The 14642-nt window shown below is 43.0% G+C and overlaps 1 long non-coding RNA gene across 1 annotated transcript in view; it reads right to left on the bottom strand.

Moving 5' to 3' along the window:
* Window positions 1–4526: 4526 nt before the first annotated feature.
* The window catches only part of LOC119706590, a 47056-nt gene continuing 36940 nt past the window's right edge, over window positions 4527–14642 (bottom strand). The window contains exon 4 of the long non-coding RNA XR_005258576.1: window positions 4527–7854. This is a non-coding gene — a long non-coding RNA (uncharacterized LOC119706590). The remainder of the gene's footprint in view (window positions 7855–14642) is intronic.

Genomic DNA, 14642 nt, shown 5'->3' with positions numbered 1-14642 from the left:
TGTGAGCAGATTTTCCTCTTTGGAAACAGGTTCATGTTTATGTTTTAAGTTCCAGCAACATGCTCTGGATTTTCAACATGTGCAGCACATCTGCTCCAGCCCAGATTTATGAACAAATCTGCATATAATTGTGCTGGGCTCGGGTGTTGTTGTTGTTGTAGTATTCCTCCACCCCCCACTTTTACCCACCCTTTAAATAAAATGGTTTTGTCCAGGGCTGTATAAACCCCCTGATTCCAAGCCATATAATTTTATGGACAGGGAAAAAAAAAAGTTCTTTTGTATTGCACCTGAGCTCATTAAAGCCCCCAAATTCCATAATTTTACACTACCATGTGCTGCATATCGTATTTAGTACCTAACAGAGTAATTGCTTACAGTCCTCAGAGTGAGTGCACATAAGGTGGAGAAATGATGGAACAGGTGGGAGAGCCACCCTGCGCTTGGCAATCGCAGGTTTACATCCCTGCCCAGCTGACATGAAGCTCTGTGGGTGAATGGTTCAAAAGCCTGGAATTAGGGTCCTTTGTTAGCCCTGTGCTGGGTGCCAAGGCCCAGACAGCCCCCAGTGAATGCTGTGCCTTCTGTACCACACCAGGCAAAACAAAAAAATATGTGGGATACACACTGGGAAAAGGGAGAAGCCAAGGATAAGGGGGTCAAGGTGAAAAGTCCAAGGTGCCACAGGAACCAGGAGCTTAAAAAACTTAACTGGACATCCCAAGCGAAAATAAGACTGGAAAAACTCAAGAGAAAGTGAGCTGCCCAAGAATTCTTCTGTGGCAACATTCAAGGTTCCCTCGTTTGTTCTTAAAAATCAACCAAAATCTTTTGTGCATCTTTGCAAAGGAAATTGTGTCAAAGCAGCTGTTTATAAATAAAAAAAGAGTTTGCGCACTCCTGGTCTGTGAAAAAAGACTTTGTGAAACTGCTTTTGCCTCTGTGTCTTGGTTACATGAAGATCTTCTGGGGTGTGAAGAGGAGAGGAAGGTGCAGGTGGATTCACTGTGTGGTCACACACACTCTGTCCTGGTGACTGTACCCTTTGGAGACAAAATTCCCTTCACTTGGCATTGAGGGCTTGCTCAAAGGATCTGGTCACAAAGGTCACTGTGTTCACTGCTCCAAGGGTAGATCCCAGGGATGTTTGCCTCAGTCCATGATGTCTCAGGACAGATTTAGGCCTCCAGCCTGTAAGAGAGAGGTTTTTAAAAAAACTGTCCATGCATGGGTTGCTCAAGGGCGTGTAGAAAAAGTGCAGCAGAGCAACTCATTTTAGCCATGGCTTCCAAGTCCCACCCATGTCCCCTAATCACAGCTGGTATCAGAGCTGCTGATAAGCTCTGAGTGATTTCCTTGGGCCTGGAACTGCCAGTGTGCTCTGCTTGAGACTCTCCAATGTCTTATCTGCAGCCTGTTGGATAGTTAAGATTAGGTAGTCAGAAAAAGACAGAGAAAAAGACACTGTGTTGGCAAAAAAATTGTGAGCAGGGGCTGATTGAAGCAGGCATGTGCCAATGTACCCCTACACACACAGTGAATGCTCATGGGTTGTGTTTAGTGGCCTGATTTTCCAAGGAAGCAGAAAACCAAACCAAACCAAAAATCCCTTGAAATCACTGAAACCAAAAGTAGGTTTTGCAATGGTCAGAGAAGACTAATATTTTGGTAACTTGTAACTGTGCTTAGCCCTAAATGCTGGGAAAGGTGGAAGGCTCTAACCTTGACATTAGGAAACTTCTGACATTTAGAATTTCAGAAGTCTCTCAGCTAGGAACAACTTGTTTCCTTTTTTTTTTTTTTTTTTTTTTTTTTTTTTTACTGTAGTCCCTCCTCATTTAAAACATATAATGAATGTGAACAGTCATCAGTCTGTAAATACTGGGTTTAAGTTCACTAGAGCTTTGTTGAGATATCCCTCCTAGGTAACAAGTCTGTGGCTCATTAGTCCCTCATTAGCAAGATAGAAATAAAGATGCAAAAGGAAAAAAAAACACCTTTCTCCAAAGATATTGTTGCAGTCTAATTGCCTGCAAGGAATTCTTAATAATGTTTACTAATGCCTTTTCAGCATTGCCAATTTTATAATGTTCCAGATGTGACGTTGCTGTTCCCTGCTGTGATATTACTGGGTCTGCTAAGGCACTCCTAAGTTTGCAAAGATTTTAGCCCCATCTTATGTCACTGCCTTGAAACAACATCCACTGGGGCTTTCCAGCATCATATTTGTACTTTTGAAAAAAACAATCAGAAAACCCCTGTCTGATCCAGGAGTTTTCTGTTCCAGTTTATCCAGAACTAAGTAAATTCAATCCCAACCCGCACTGGCTGGAGCCAAGAGCCCTGGGCATCACAGCATTATCAGATACTCACAGTTCAGCCACATTTGCTTTTATTTTTAGTTGTTTTTCTTCTAATATGTTGGTTTAGACTTTCTGACATTAATTGGTTCCTTATTTGTAGAGAAATATCTTTTGTTTGGGATATGATTTTATATTGTAAGCAGCATTTGGAATATAAAACAAGCAGATGTTTGCAAGGATCTGAAAGAAAAGCTCACAGCATCCCTGTGTTATGTTTTACAGCCAAGCAAAGGAACAAAGCAGGCAGCAAATATGCAATTTTGAAACAAATGAGCTTTTAACCTAAATTCATCTGAAGTTCCTTGGTGCTCTGGGAACAGGCAGGCTCTCCACCTGGGTCAGATTTGTATGCCATTGGGAATATGTAAATAAGAATCTTTTTTGAATGAATTTATTAAGGAAAGAAAGCTTGTGAGATCATCATGTTTGTCATTCTTCCCATCTAATAACTTGTGTACCTGCTGAACAACTTCAGCCAAACTGAAAATAGGGTGGAATTCTCCATGATTTCAAATTCCTGGAAAGAACTTGGTAGAGAAATGAGACAATATTAATGCTCCTAGGATGTGTGTGTGGTATGAGCGATCTGTCACTATTCAAGGAGGAATCATAGTCATTAAGGTAGGAAAAGAACTCAAAGGTCATCGAGTTTAACCTGTGACCCTTCCCCACCTTGACAACCAGCCCAGAGCACTGAGTGACACATCCAGTCATTCGTTGAAAGCTTCAAGGGATGGTGACTCCCCCACCTCCCTGGGAAGACCCTTCCAACACTTTACCATCCTTTGAGTGAAAAAAAATTCTTCCTGATGTCCAATCTGCACCTCCCATGGTGCAGTTTGAGGCCATTTCCTCTTGTCCTGTCACTAACTGCATGGGAGAAGAGGCCAGCCCCCACCTCCTTTTCTCCAGGCTAAACATCCCCAGCTCCCTCAGCTGCTCCTCATAGGAATTATTCCCTTCATTATCAGCTTCATTGCTGTTATCCACATTTATTTATGTGCCCTTCTCTGGACACAAGAAAGAAGAAAGCTTTACATTGGAAAAAAAAAGTAAGAACACCCCAACCGCAGGGAAAGCCTCTCTAGGACAGAGAATCCCTTTGTGACACAAAATCCATAAAGTAACATCTTTTCCTTTTGATATTCACCAGGGACCAAGTTGGATTTCTAATTTTCTTTTAATTCTGTTTTCCCACATAGGCTGGGTTGCTTATCTTCACTGTTGCCAGGCTCCGGGATGTTCTTCAGTGTCGCGTTGCACATAATCTCCATAGCCACTGTTGCACATCTTCAGAGCTTGCTGCACCTGCTGGCACTCCAGCCTGTCTCTGCCAAAGTGATCCAGATGAGTTACACCTTTCCTAACAGTTTGGAGAAGGAGTACCCAGGATCATTTAACCAGAATTGGGTTAGGGAGGAAATGCACAGGTATTCCAGCAGATTTAAGAGATATGGCTTCAGGGCACTGAATGGCGCCTGTGTAGCAGCCTCAGCTCTACCTGAAATGGTAATTATGGCTATATCCTAAAGCACAGTCTCAGGATCAAAGTGAGGTCTAATTGGGAACACGGAGGTAGAAGAGAGTCTCATTGTACTTTACAGTTCTATGACATCAAACCCTAAAAAATCAGCAAGAACAATCTGCTTTCTGAGTATCTGTCCACCTGTTCATTTAAAAACCTTATTAAAAAAAAAAAAAAAAAAGGCAGGAGTATTGTGACCTGGTTCACTAGTTAAAGGATGTAAAACTCATTTGTCTTAAATTTATCACCCTGCTCCTAAAATGTTGGCTCTGTCAATTAATGCTACGTTCCATATGCCTATCAGACCATGGTAATACTATCCATGAGGGCACCCTATACTCTCCTCTCTTCCCACATCCACACAAAGGGGACATGCAGCAGTCTGGTCACCTTGGCTGGTGATGTTAAAAAGCTCCTGCTTCCAGCTCTGAAGGTCCCCAGGTCATTTTCCCAGTATGTCAGCCAAGACGGTGGTCCTCACATTTGCACTCTTTAATAGTTCCAAGCTGACATCACATTCCCCTCTATTTACTCTTTTTCCAAGTAAAATATATATATATATATATATATATATCCTTAGCCTTAATCACTCTTCAGCCAAGGTTTCTTCAAGCAGACCCAAATCAAGTGATCAGCGGAGCCAGTGGGAATCTTTCTGCAGCCTCCAGCCGACTCAGGATCATAAAGTCCTGAACCCACGAACATCTGCAAGATCTGGAGGCATTCCAATATGGATTCAGATTGGACATCAGCCACTCAGGCCCATCTTAATTCATAAATCAACATACCCAACTGACTTTCTCTCCTCTGGATCCCCTCCAGTTTGTTAATACGGTTCTGTTAACGAGGTGCTTAGAACTAAGCACAATATCCCCAGTGCAGCCACATGAGAGCTGTTACATTCCTACTTCATAATGTTATGTCTCCACATCTCCCAGCCAGAATTGCACTGACTTCACCAGCTACCATGTTTTGTTGCAGCCTCGAAACCCTGGCTCTGTCACTCTCATTGACTGAGAGCTGTACTTTGCTCCACAGGTAATCGTGGCACAGTCAGCAGGACTCCTCACTCAGGACTGGCAGTGCAAGCAGGGAAAGCAGAAACTGATCCCAGGGAAAGAATTCCTATCTAGATTTTTTTGAACTGAGACAGCAGAATAACTGTAACAATGCCATCCTGCTGCTTTCCTGAGCAATAATCTATTTTCCTCATTGGGATAAATGATTTGGCCATCAGTCTCTTGCTTTAGCCATTTGGGAACTGGATTATTGCTTCATAAACTGTGCAATGCACTCCTATTACTGTTTAATTGCATTGGGCAGAGAAAGGGGGAAAAAGATTTTGCAATTTCTAATGGAAATCTCCCAGAAGCACTCTCTGTGTTACTTTCCTCAATAGTTAAGACATTGAACTGCATTCCAATCCAAAATTTTCCTCTGAACAAAGAACATAATTTCTCTTTATACATTTCTGCCAGCACGGCTCCTCTTTGCAGCACACTGCTCCTTTCCTGGACCTGGATGCTCAGTGTTCCTTACCACCTCCTGTAGTGAGATTACCCTATCTCCCAGGCAGACATTTGCTGTAAATCTCAGCTATATATTTTGGTGTGAGTTTACATCTCGATTTCCTATCACTAGCAGCACAAGCTGTGCTTGAAACTCTTCATTCTTTCCATCCTTTTGTTGTTGTTGTTGTTGTTGCCTGCAAGCTCTTCAGAGCAGTCACTGCTTCCAGTTCCACAGGGAACCTCCATCCAGCCCTTCAGTGGCTGCAGTTCTGGAATTGAGACATATCCTGTCTCCCAAAGCAAGAGCTGTAGCTGGGAGTGGGGGAGTAAAAGGGCTTGGTCTGCAATTTTTTCATTCTTAAACAGTGCAGCATTCACTCCTGTCTCTAGCATGTTTCCTAACACTAATCTCCTCCTCTGAAACAGCACTGAGAAGTCAAGATGAGTTCAAAGAAGCTCAGTTCAGTTGTTTGAGAAAAGGCTGAGTCCCTGGTTTCTAATTATCTAATGCCGACACTTGTTTCCCTTTAGGAAACTTGGGCAAATATCTTTTAATAATATTTTTTTCTAATTCCAGGAGTTGGTTGAAGTGTTTTCATCAGACTGATTCTCAGGAAAAATACCTTTTCAACAAACATGGAAATTTTTGCTAGCCAAAGCATTTAACCTGCTTAGTGCTTTTTACAGATTTTATGAAAACCCAACAAAGGAAATGAACAAGGACTTTCTCAGTGAAATGTTTTCCCTTACAATATTCAATGTTTGCTTTTCAAAATGTGGCTTTGTAGTAAGTCTGAAAACCTGTACCAAAAGATACATTTTAAGATTTCGAACATGGTAATTTTCATAGGAAATACAAAACAAATAAAAACAAAGTTAAAAAACTTTCCGGAGCAGAAACGAAAAGGAATTTGGTAGAGTGAAATGCCAGTGTTTTAAAAGTAAAGCTATTTTTTATCCCTGCAGGAAAAAAACTGGGAACTTCCTGGGCTTACTGTGTCCTGGACAAGCCTGAAAAGCTGCAAGCCAACTTCTCCCTAAAGCATTGCCATGTGTTCTCCCACACTGCTCCACCCACTTGTGCCAAAAACCTGTCCAATTACCTATCCTCTGGCAAACCATGTCTTATCATTTCCTCGAGCTTAGTGCTGACAGTGTTCCCACTGCTGTCTGTCAATCCAGCAGCCAGCTGACCTTTCTGTCAAACACTGCAGAAAGTTTTCTCCAAACCACATCTGCCCAATTTGTCCAATTCATCCATTGCTCTGGGGCTCATCCATGGCCCATGAGATCTCTGGAACTGGACCTGCCTTCTACAGCACCTGGCCAGGGAGCTCCTGTCCCCACAGGGCTGCAGCTCTTACCTGGGGTTCTCAGGTGCTCTTCTAATATCAATTAAAAAAACAACCAACAAAGAGGGTAAATCTGTGACAATGCAGAGCTTGAGCAGAGGAATTGGAGACAACTCATATTCTGATTTTCAAAGCTGGTAGTTCCTTTCTACAGAATATCAAGTTCTCATCACAAAGGAAGAGGGAATATTTGGCACTGGAGTTAATTGTTGATTAGCTGGTGTTGATTTTAACATGCTGCTGTGCACGTCCTACTAAAGGAGGCAGTTACAGTGGGATATTGAAGGAAAATTACCTACTTGAACTTAAATTAATAGAGAGGTAAAGAGGATCTACTACATTGACATAAAGATTAGCATGAGAAAAAAATCCTCCAGCACTCAGTGTCTTTAATCATAGATAAGTCTGGACTTGATCTTGGAGGTCTTTTCCACCTCAGTGATTCTGTGATAACGTAGGGAAGCAGATGCCTCTAAGGGAGCCATGGGGTGGAAGGCTGAATCGCTGCCTGTCCAGCCCCCTGTGGCAGCAGGGCTCTCGGAGAGTTTCAGCTCCCTGGGACACCAAAGCTCGCTGGCAGGATGTCCGGCCAGCAAGGAAACATGCTGGTATTTTTAACAGGAGGTTACAGGGGTGACAGGCTGGGACAGCAGCAGGTCAGATGAAAGGCTTGGCAGGCCAAGCTATCAGACATGGTTTCCTCTGGTGAAATTCCAGCTGGAGATCTCCTATCAGGCTCTCCTCTCTCTGTTTCTGGGACGCACAGCTCCTGCCTTCCCCCACAACTTTGTGGTTTCCAAGGAGACCACACGCTGCTCACCCCGGAGCCCAGCGCCGATGGCCGGGTGACTTCACAGGGTCAGGGAGCCCATAAAACACCGCAGCCAGAGCGACAGCGCTGCGCCTGACTCACTGCCATATTCCTGAATCCTACAGGACATATGAACCTCATGATAGGTTGTTCTCTTCGCTTTTTCATCAGGGCTGTTACGATGAGACCTAGACATGGTGTCACTGCCTGAAGACAGCCCAGAGGGGAAAAAAACTCCTGCAGAATTGCAGGATTCAAAGAACCGATTCCAATAATCGTGTGACTCAGTCTCCTGAAGGAAGATAAATATGAGAAGTCAATTTCATAATTATAATGGTATAAAAATACACTAAAAATTCAACATTTATAACACCAAGTAAATTCACACCAAGATCAAAGATTTAAAATTGGCTATGTTCCTACAAGTATGAAATGTATCAATTAGGTAGTGCAGCTCATGTCAGGAGATGTGAATCTGGTGCCTCTCTTAGTTGCTGACTTCCGGAACAACTTGGGAAAACTCATACAGGACATAAATTTCCTAGGGGTTTTTGTAAGGCAACATTTATCTCCACCTGAAAATTAGGTTCTGGAAGTAGTTTTTTCAAACTCCAGTCCATAAAAAGACATCAACATGTAAATTTTTCTTAGGAACCAAACAGAAATTAGAGTTCTGGGTGTCTTTCTGTGTGTAGAACTCACTATTTCTGTGGCCTTAATTCCCTATATCTTAAGTAAGAATAATGGAGTTTACCTGACTGGAATCAAAACAAGAACTTTAAAGTAATTGTGAAGCACATATAGTAGTGTGGAAAATAGATAATAGTTTCTGTTGCAGCAGTGTTGGAAGAAGCCCCACTTCAGGACCATAGGAGAAGGAAGCAGAAATAACACATATGCATATGGCAGGGTAATTCACAGGTGCCAGTAGAACCCAGCAGACAGAGTGCTGTACAGTTGGCAGCATTCCGTTTTCCCGTGATGTTGTATCAGCCATGGCCGCAGCAAGGAAAGGAGCAAAAGATGCTATTTACCTCAAGATCTGGATAGAAATTAAATATTTCAACATTTCTTCCTGAAAAGTGTATTAAAAAAAAAAACTTCATGCACCCAAAAACATGAATATTGAACATTTGTATTCATTCACGATAGATACGCTGTTTTCCAGGCATTCAGGTTTTGTCTACACCAATATTTGTAGGGAACTTTGATGTCATCTTACACCAGCCTTGTGCACTTTCATCATAATCCTCATCTATGGAAGAGCTTTTTAGCTATAATAGCCTTTGCAAACTAATTCTCATGGTGTTTCTTGTCTACAAATCCAGGCTGGTTTGGATACAGGCCTATCAGCGACTTCTAGGCACGTCTTGATGGGATTTCTGCTATCACCCAGCACACTTGGACATGTCCCAGACCAAGAGATGAAATGGAAGCAGCATGAAGCAGATGTTTAATAGAATCCCATGAACCTGCCTGAAAAGAGTGACCAGTAAGTTCAGGGTAGTTTTGCAGTGGATCCCAGCTGTTAATGTAGGACTGAAGCTGTGTTGACTGGCTAAATAAGCAAATATCACAATTTTGTAATAAGTGATTGCAAGAGGCAGCTCTCAAGTGCTTCCACGGGGTCCGAGACATTTGCTCCCAGCTCCTGCCCAAACACCAATCCCAAATGAATGCTTTTCACATAAGTTCAGTCCCGACTGACTTATAGTCTACAACATTTTAATAATTTTATTGCTGGACAGTTGCAACAACTCACAGTGGACAAACAGCTGTGCAAAGCACGTCTACAATAATCACATCAATATCCCTTAACTGTCCCAGTAAAGGAGGCAGTTACAATAAGATATTGAAGGAAAACTATCTACTTGAACTTAAATAAATAGAGAGTTGAACAGAAAATAAGGTGAAGACAATCTGCTGCATTGACATAAAGATTAGACCTGGAAAAAGAAAACTCCAGTGTATTAATTTATTCCTTCCTTCTGAAAGGATCCACTTTAAAAACCTATATCCTACACTAAAAGTAATGAAGGGGAAAATCCACTTCACTCTTCTGCCATTAAGGAAACAGTTAATGAGTTCAGCAAAAGGTAGCAGCCTGAGACCTGTGGAGCTCTGTTTACTTTGTTAGTGACTGACAGTATCCCTCTCAATTTGTTGTACGAATTGTTGTTTCGAAGATAAAATACTTCTCTTTCCACTCTTCCAAATGTTGCTCCAGGAGTAGAGATTACCCAAAAAATGTGCTGGATGCATTAGAAATTGCAGGCCCAGGAAAACAGCCCTTGATAGAGCAGATTTTCTCTCTGACTGTTAAGTTTCCCACGCTTCCCAGCCAGGCTCTGCTGGCCAGGGCTCAGAGCCTGACTCTTGCTGTGAAAGTACGGGAAGCTGTTTCATCCTTGCAGCTGACTGACCCTGGGTGTCCGAGCTGCAAGGGCTGCATTGGAAATCAGAAGACAGAGCCTGGCTCAGAACAGCCCTCCCTGACAGGCACTGTAAGGTCTCCAATCTCCTGGCACCGTGGCCACTTGACAACCTGTAACACATCCCTGTGTGGGGAGAGGAGAAGCCTCGCAGTCCGGGTGGGGAATGAACACAAGGCTCCAGTGGAGAAGGCAGAAAAGGAAGCCCTGTGGCTTTCAATCTCTGGCTGTATCCAACTCATTCTTTTGTACATCAATTTGCTCCTCCTTCTCCATCCACAAAAAATGACAAGGCAACTCAAAGGCTTTGTCCGTAGGAGTCTTTCCGCTATGGCAAGCAGAAGTAGCACACAATGTGCTGGGTTATCTGCTTATTCAGCTCACACTGGCTCTGGAATCTGTTATAACCTGGTGGGAGAAATGTCTTTTTGGGCACAGGGAGATGCTTGGGTGCCAACCAGCCAGGAGTGCAGGGTATGTGATCCCTGCCCTTCTTTCTCCCTCTCATTTTAAGCCAGCAACTAATCTTTCATTTCAGATCTTTACTCCTCTATTTGCAAGATACAATTCTGCCTATTCAGTGGAGCCTTGTGAAATTTATCACCTAGCTAATATCTTGCCAATTATTCTGGGCATTCCTACTGTTATCTGTATAAGGCAGAACTGTCTGAGCTCTTATCGTGAATCGGGATCCCATTGTGTTCAGAAAAAAATAAGACCCTATAAACAGCAGCACAATGGAACAAACACTGGCACATCTGCAGATGCAGCAGTGGATACCATTTGAACCTCACTTTTTTCTTAAGTCTCCCACACCACATTCAAAATATTCCGCAAAATCCCACTTCCTGTCCTGACCCTGTGGCAAGATGGAACACGGAAACCAGGGAGAGCAGGAAATTCCACTCAAATTCCAGCTGCAATCATTTCTGTGAACAGGAGGGACAAAATGCAGCAGAGATTGTGGCAGATAAATGTCATGGGCTCAAAGAGGCAACCAGTAAAGAATAAGTTCTGGGATAGGGAGCGGGTCACACATGGCAGTGAAGGCAGACAGCCCTGATCCTTGCCTAATAGATTGTACATCAATATTAATTAAGAATTGACTTTACATGAATAAAACTAATATTGCTAGAGGTGTCTGGTTGAATTTCTTGTTCCCAATGACAGCTGGATAGAACTTCACCTCAGCTTTTAGGAGGTGGGAGGAGAGACTGGAAATCATTCAAAGGCTTTTTAAATCATTACCGTTGATCTTACTGTTATAGTTACCGGAATGAAGTTGAGTGCAACCCACGTACCTTTCTTGAACAAAGAAAAGGAAGTATCACAGTTCTGCTTAATGTCTTTGCTGGGCCTCTCTTGGCCCATGAATCTGTCCTGGAATACTTAGACTTCTTCAAAAGCAGGAAAAGTAAGACCAGGAGCTTGAAATCAGTGCCAGCAGAAGATGTGTATCTCCTGATGTTATGAGAACTCTAACTTGGTGGATTGCTCTCTGATATTTTAAACCTGTACTTAGAAATATTTAGCTTCTTTTGGTGAGAATGAGTGTGCACGACAGAAAAAGAACTGCATAACTCTTGAAGTGGCGTCTGCATAGGGGTTTGCTGTGTTTGCAATGGGTCCCTTACTTAAATCAACACATAGGAAGAGTGCAAACTCAACACACAGGCAGGTCTGACAAGGAGCAACCACCCTGACTGCACTAGAGATAACAAAAAAATCTCCTCCTAGCTCTTCTAGGCTTTGCAATCTGGAGGTGAGGGAATCACCACCACCCCATGATCTATTTGTCTGCTGGAAGACAACCTTTTCCATCTGGCAAGGGAAGCGCCAGATCTTCCTCTGCCCTTTCCATTTGCCATCTTCCCAGAGGACTTGCCCAAACAATAGAAAAAAAAGGAGTCAACATCACTCTGACAAGTTGTATCCTGCTACTATGCCAATAAAAATTACCTTCCTTACACCACACTTCCCTGAACCTGACATCTGTCCTAAATCTCAAGTCATACATCCCACTCTTCCATTAACATGAGTCATCCTACAGACGTCCTTCTGCTACTCTTAGAGTCATGTCAGAAAGAATCATTGACTTATTGTCAGCAGATTCAGCCTACCATGTTAATGGTGTCTGCAGAGCCCTCTTCCCTGAGCAGCTTGTTCTTACAGCCCCCAAAATGCTGCAAAAACCTTCTGAGCTATAGGATGTCAGAAGCAAGGGAAGAATTGCCTGTCCTGTACTGCTACTCTGCCTGGAGCATAAAGGGTAATTTGCTACATTTTGGAGTTCTCTACCTTGAAGTAGAGCCAATAAAAAGCTTTTTCTCAGGAATTCTCACAGCTTCAAGCTGCCTAAATAAAAGACCTGATGCTAGGGATACTTTTGAGAATTTCAGGAAACATAAATGACTTTCTCTACAGAGATTATGGGCATTATATATAGGAATCTTAGTTCCAGATGTTTAAGAGTAAAATACCAGGACTTCAGAGTGGACAGTTGCATAAGAATAGAAAAGACAATGAATGTCTTATGCCTTCAACTATAAGCTATTTACAACCCTTCTGTTTTTAAAGCAGAGACCAAATGGGGAAGAGGCTTCCTTTAAGGGGCAGGGGCCATGGCAAGTCCTGGTAGTTGTTTTCATTATTCCATCAACTTGGTGTCTTGAAAGATTTATTAACTCATTCTCTTTCTTGGTCTTTTATTTCTATTTTTAAGTCTCTGATGTTGCCTCTATTCTCATGCACTCCACAATGCCCTTTCTGCAAAGTCAGTGGAGATCAGTCTCAGCCTTCATCTTTTCCACAAATGGGAAACTAAATATTTGCAGAGCTGGGGGTGTCTGTGGTTGTGCTAAGATCCAGGAAGTCAAGCAATTAAGCCAAATGTTTGCCTAGTGTAAATCAGCACTGAGACTTTACCTAATTTCTGATGGGAATAAGGAAATCCTTACAAGATCAGACTGCAGGTTAATACTGCCATTTTCAGCAGGAAGCTAATTCTGTGAGAGAGGTGCAAAAAACCTTTCAAAGTCTGATTTTCCTTAGAATCACAGAATAACTTAGGTTGCAAAAGGTCTTTTAGATCATTGAGTCCAGCCACTAATCCAGTACTACCAAACCCACCACTAAACAATGTCCCAGAGTGACACATCTATATGTCCTTTAAATATCCCCAGGGATGGTGATTTCACCACATTACCGGACAGCTTGGTCCAGTGCATGACAACCCTTTTAGTGAAGAAATTTTCCCTAATGTCCAATCTAAACCTTCCCTGGTGCAACTTGAGGCCATTTCCTCCTGGCCAGTGTGCCCACAGCTCCTTTCAGTCTGAGGAATCTAAACACCATGAGGCTACCATGCTTTCTGCCCTCTCCAACATCAGTGAGCTCTGTCTGGAGGGTCACCTGGGGGTAATGGAGTGCAGTCACAGTGGTGCAGGGGGCTGTAGGGACCCCTCTGCCCTGACCTGGCATGCACAGCATGAAAAGCAGCTGCCTGGCATCTCGGGGAAGCTCTCAGATGTGGTAGAAGAGCACTCCACTCCAGAAAAGCTGAAGGTGGATTGCAGGAAGGAGATCAGCCCTGTGACTGCTGGGAAGGACTCCTAGCACACCTCTGCTCCCCACAGCTCATCTTTGATCCCTCACAACCTCATCCCAATCACAAAATCACATGGCTGGGGCAATCAGTGCAGCTAATTGCACACACACAGAGAGCTCAGTGCTCCAGGACATTCCCACACGTCCCCCAGCAGTAGCCAGCTGGGGACTTTGGTGTCAGCAAGGTTGAGATGAACCAGTTCATTCCAAACCCTCTCAGCAGTGGCCAGCAGGCTGCCATGAAAGAGCCCCATCTCTGAGACAGACAACCACCTCAGCTATAATTAAAGATAATTATTCAAAGGCACCCTCTTCACGTAGCAGTGCTCAGAAGCTCCCTGCATGAGCATGTAGGCAGCAGGGCTGTTTTTCTTCATAAAAACTTATGAGGAACACTGCGCAGATTAACAGCTTTAATGACAAAAATTACCGCTTACAACACTGACTTCAAATCAAAGAACAATATCTGCAGACAGATATTTTCATGGTTTTCATAACAATTCATTATAGGTGGCACCAAGGGATTATATTTTTATTTCCCTTGTGTCATTTCTCTCAGACTCAGGTTCATTTCTCTTAATGAGGCAGCAGAAGATAAAGGGCAGTGAAGGCTCTTCCAATGCCTCTGCAGAATGTGAGGAGTTTAGGGGCAAAGTGATAACTGATCCTCTAAAGGAAGAGGGAGGGCTTGGAGGGGGGGAGAGGGAGAATGATGGGGTGGGATGCTCTCTGCCATAATGAACTAAAATTAAGACATAAATTCTCCTACCTTTGTTCCGACCAGATCTAACAAAAGGGATTTGACTATTTAATGAAGAATGGATCAGTAGCAAAATTATTAGCTAATTAATTGTAGAGGGAAGGAAAAGAAAGAGGAAAGGAAAAAAATCTTTGACTGAAAGGACAGGACTGAAAGTTCTTCATGTAGGCTCTTAGAATAGGAAGGCAGACCTTGAATTCTGGAAACCTTTACTCAGGCAGCAAGGCCCCTTTTCACACAGAGTTTGTGATGGCAAGGCAAAGGTTGAAACAAGAAGGAGCA

This window comes from Motacilla alba, chromosome 13, assembly GCF_015832195.1.
Source record: "Motacilla alba alba isolate MOTALB_02 chromosome 13, Motacilla_alba_V1.0_pri, whole genome shotgun sequence".
NCBI lineage: Eukaryota > Metazoa > Chordata > Aves > Passeriformes > Motacillidae > Motacilla > Motacilla alba.
This window is presented reverse-complemented; position numbering and strand designations above follow the sequence as displayed.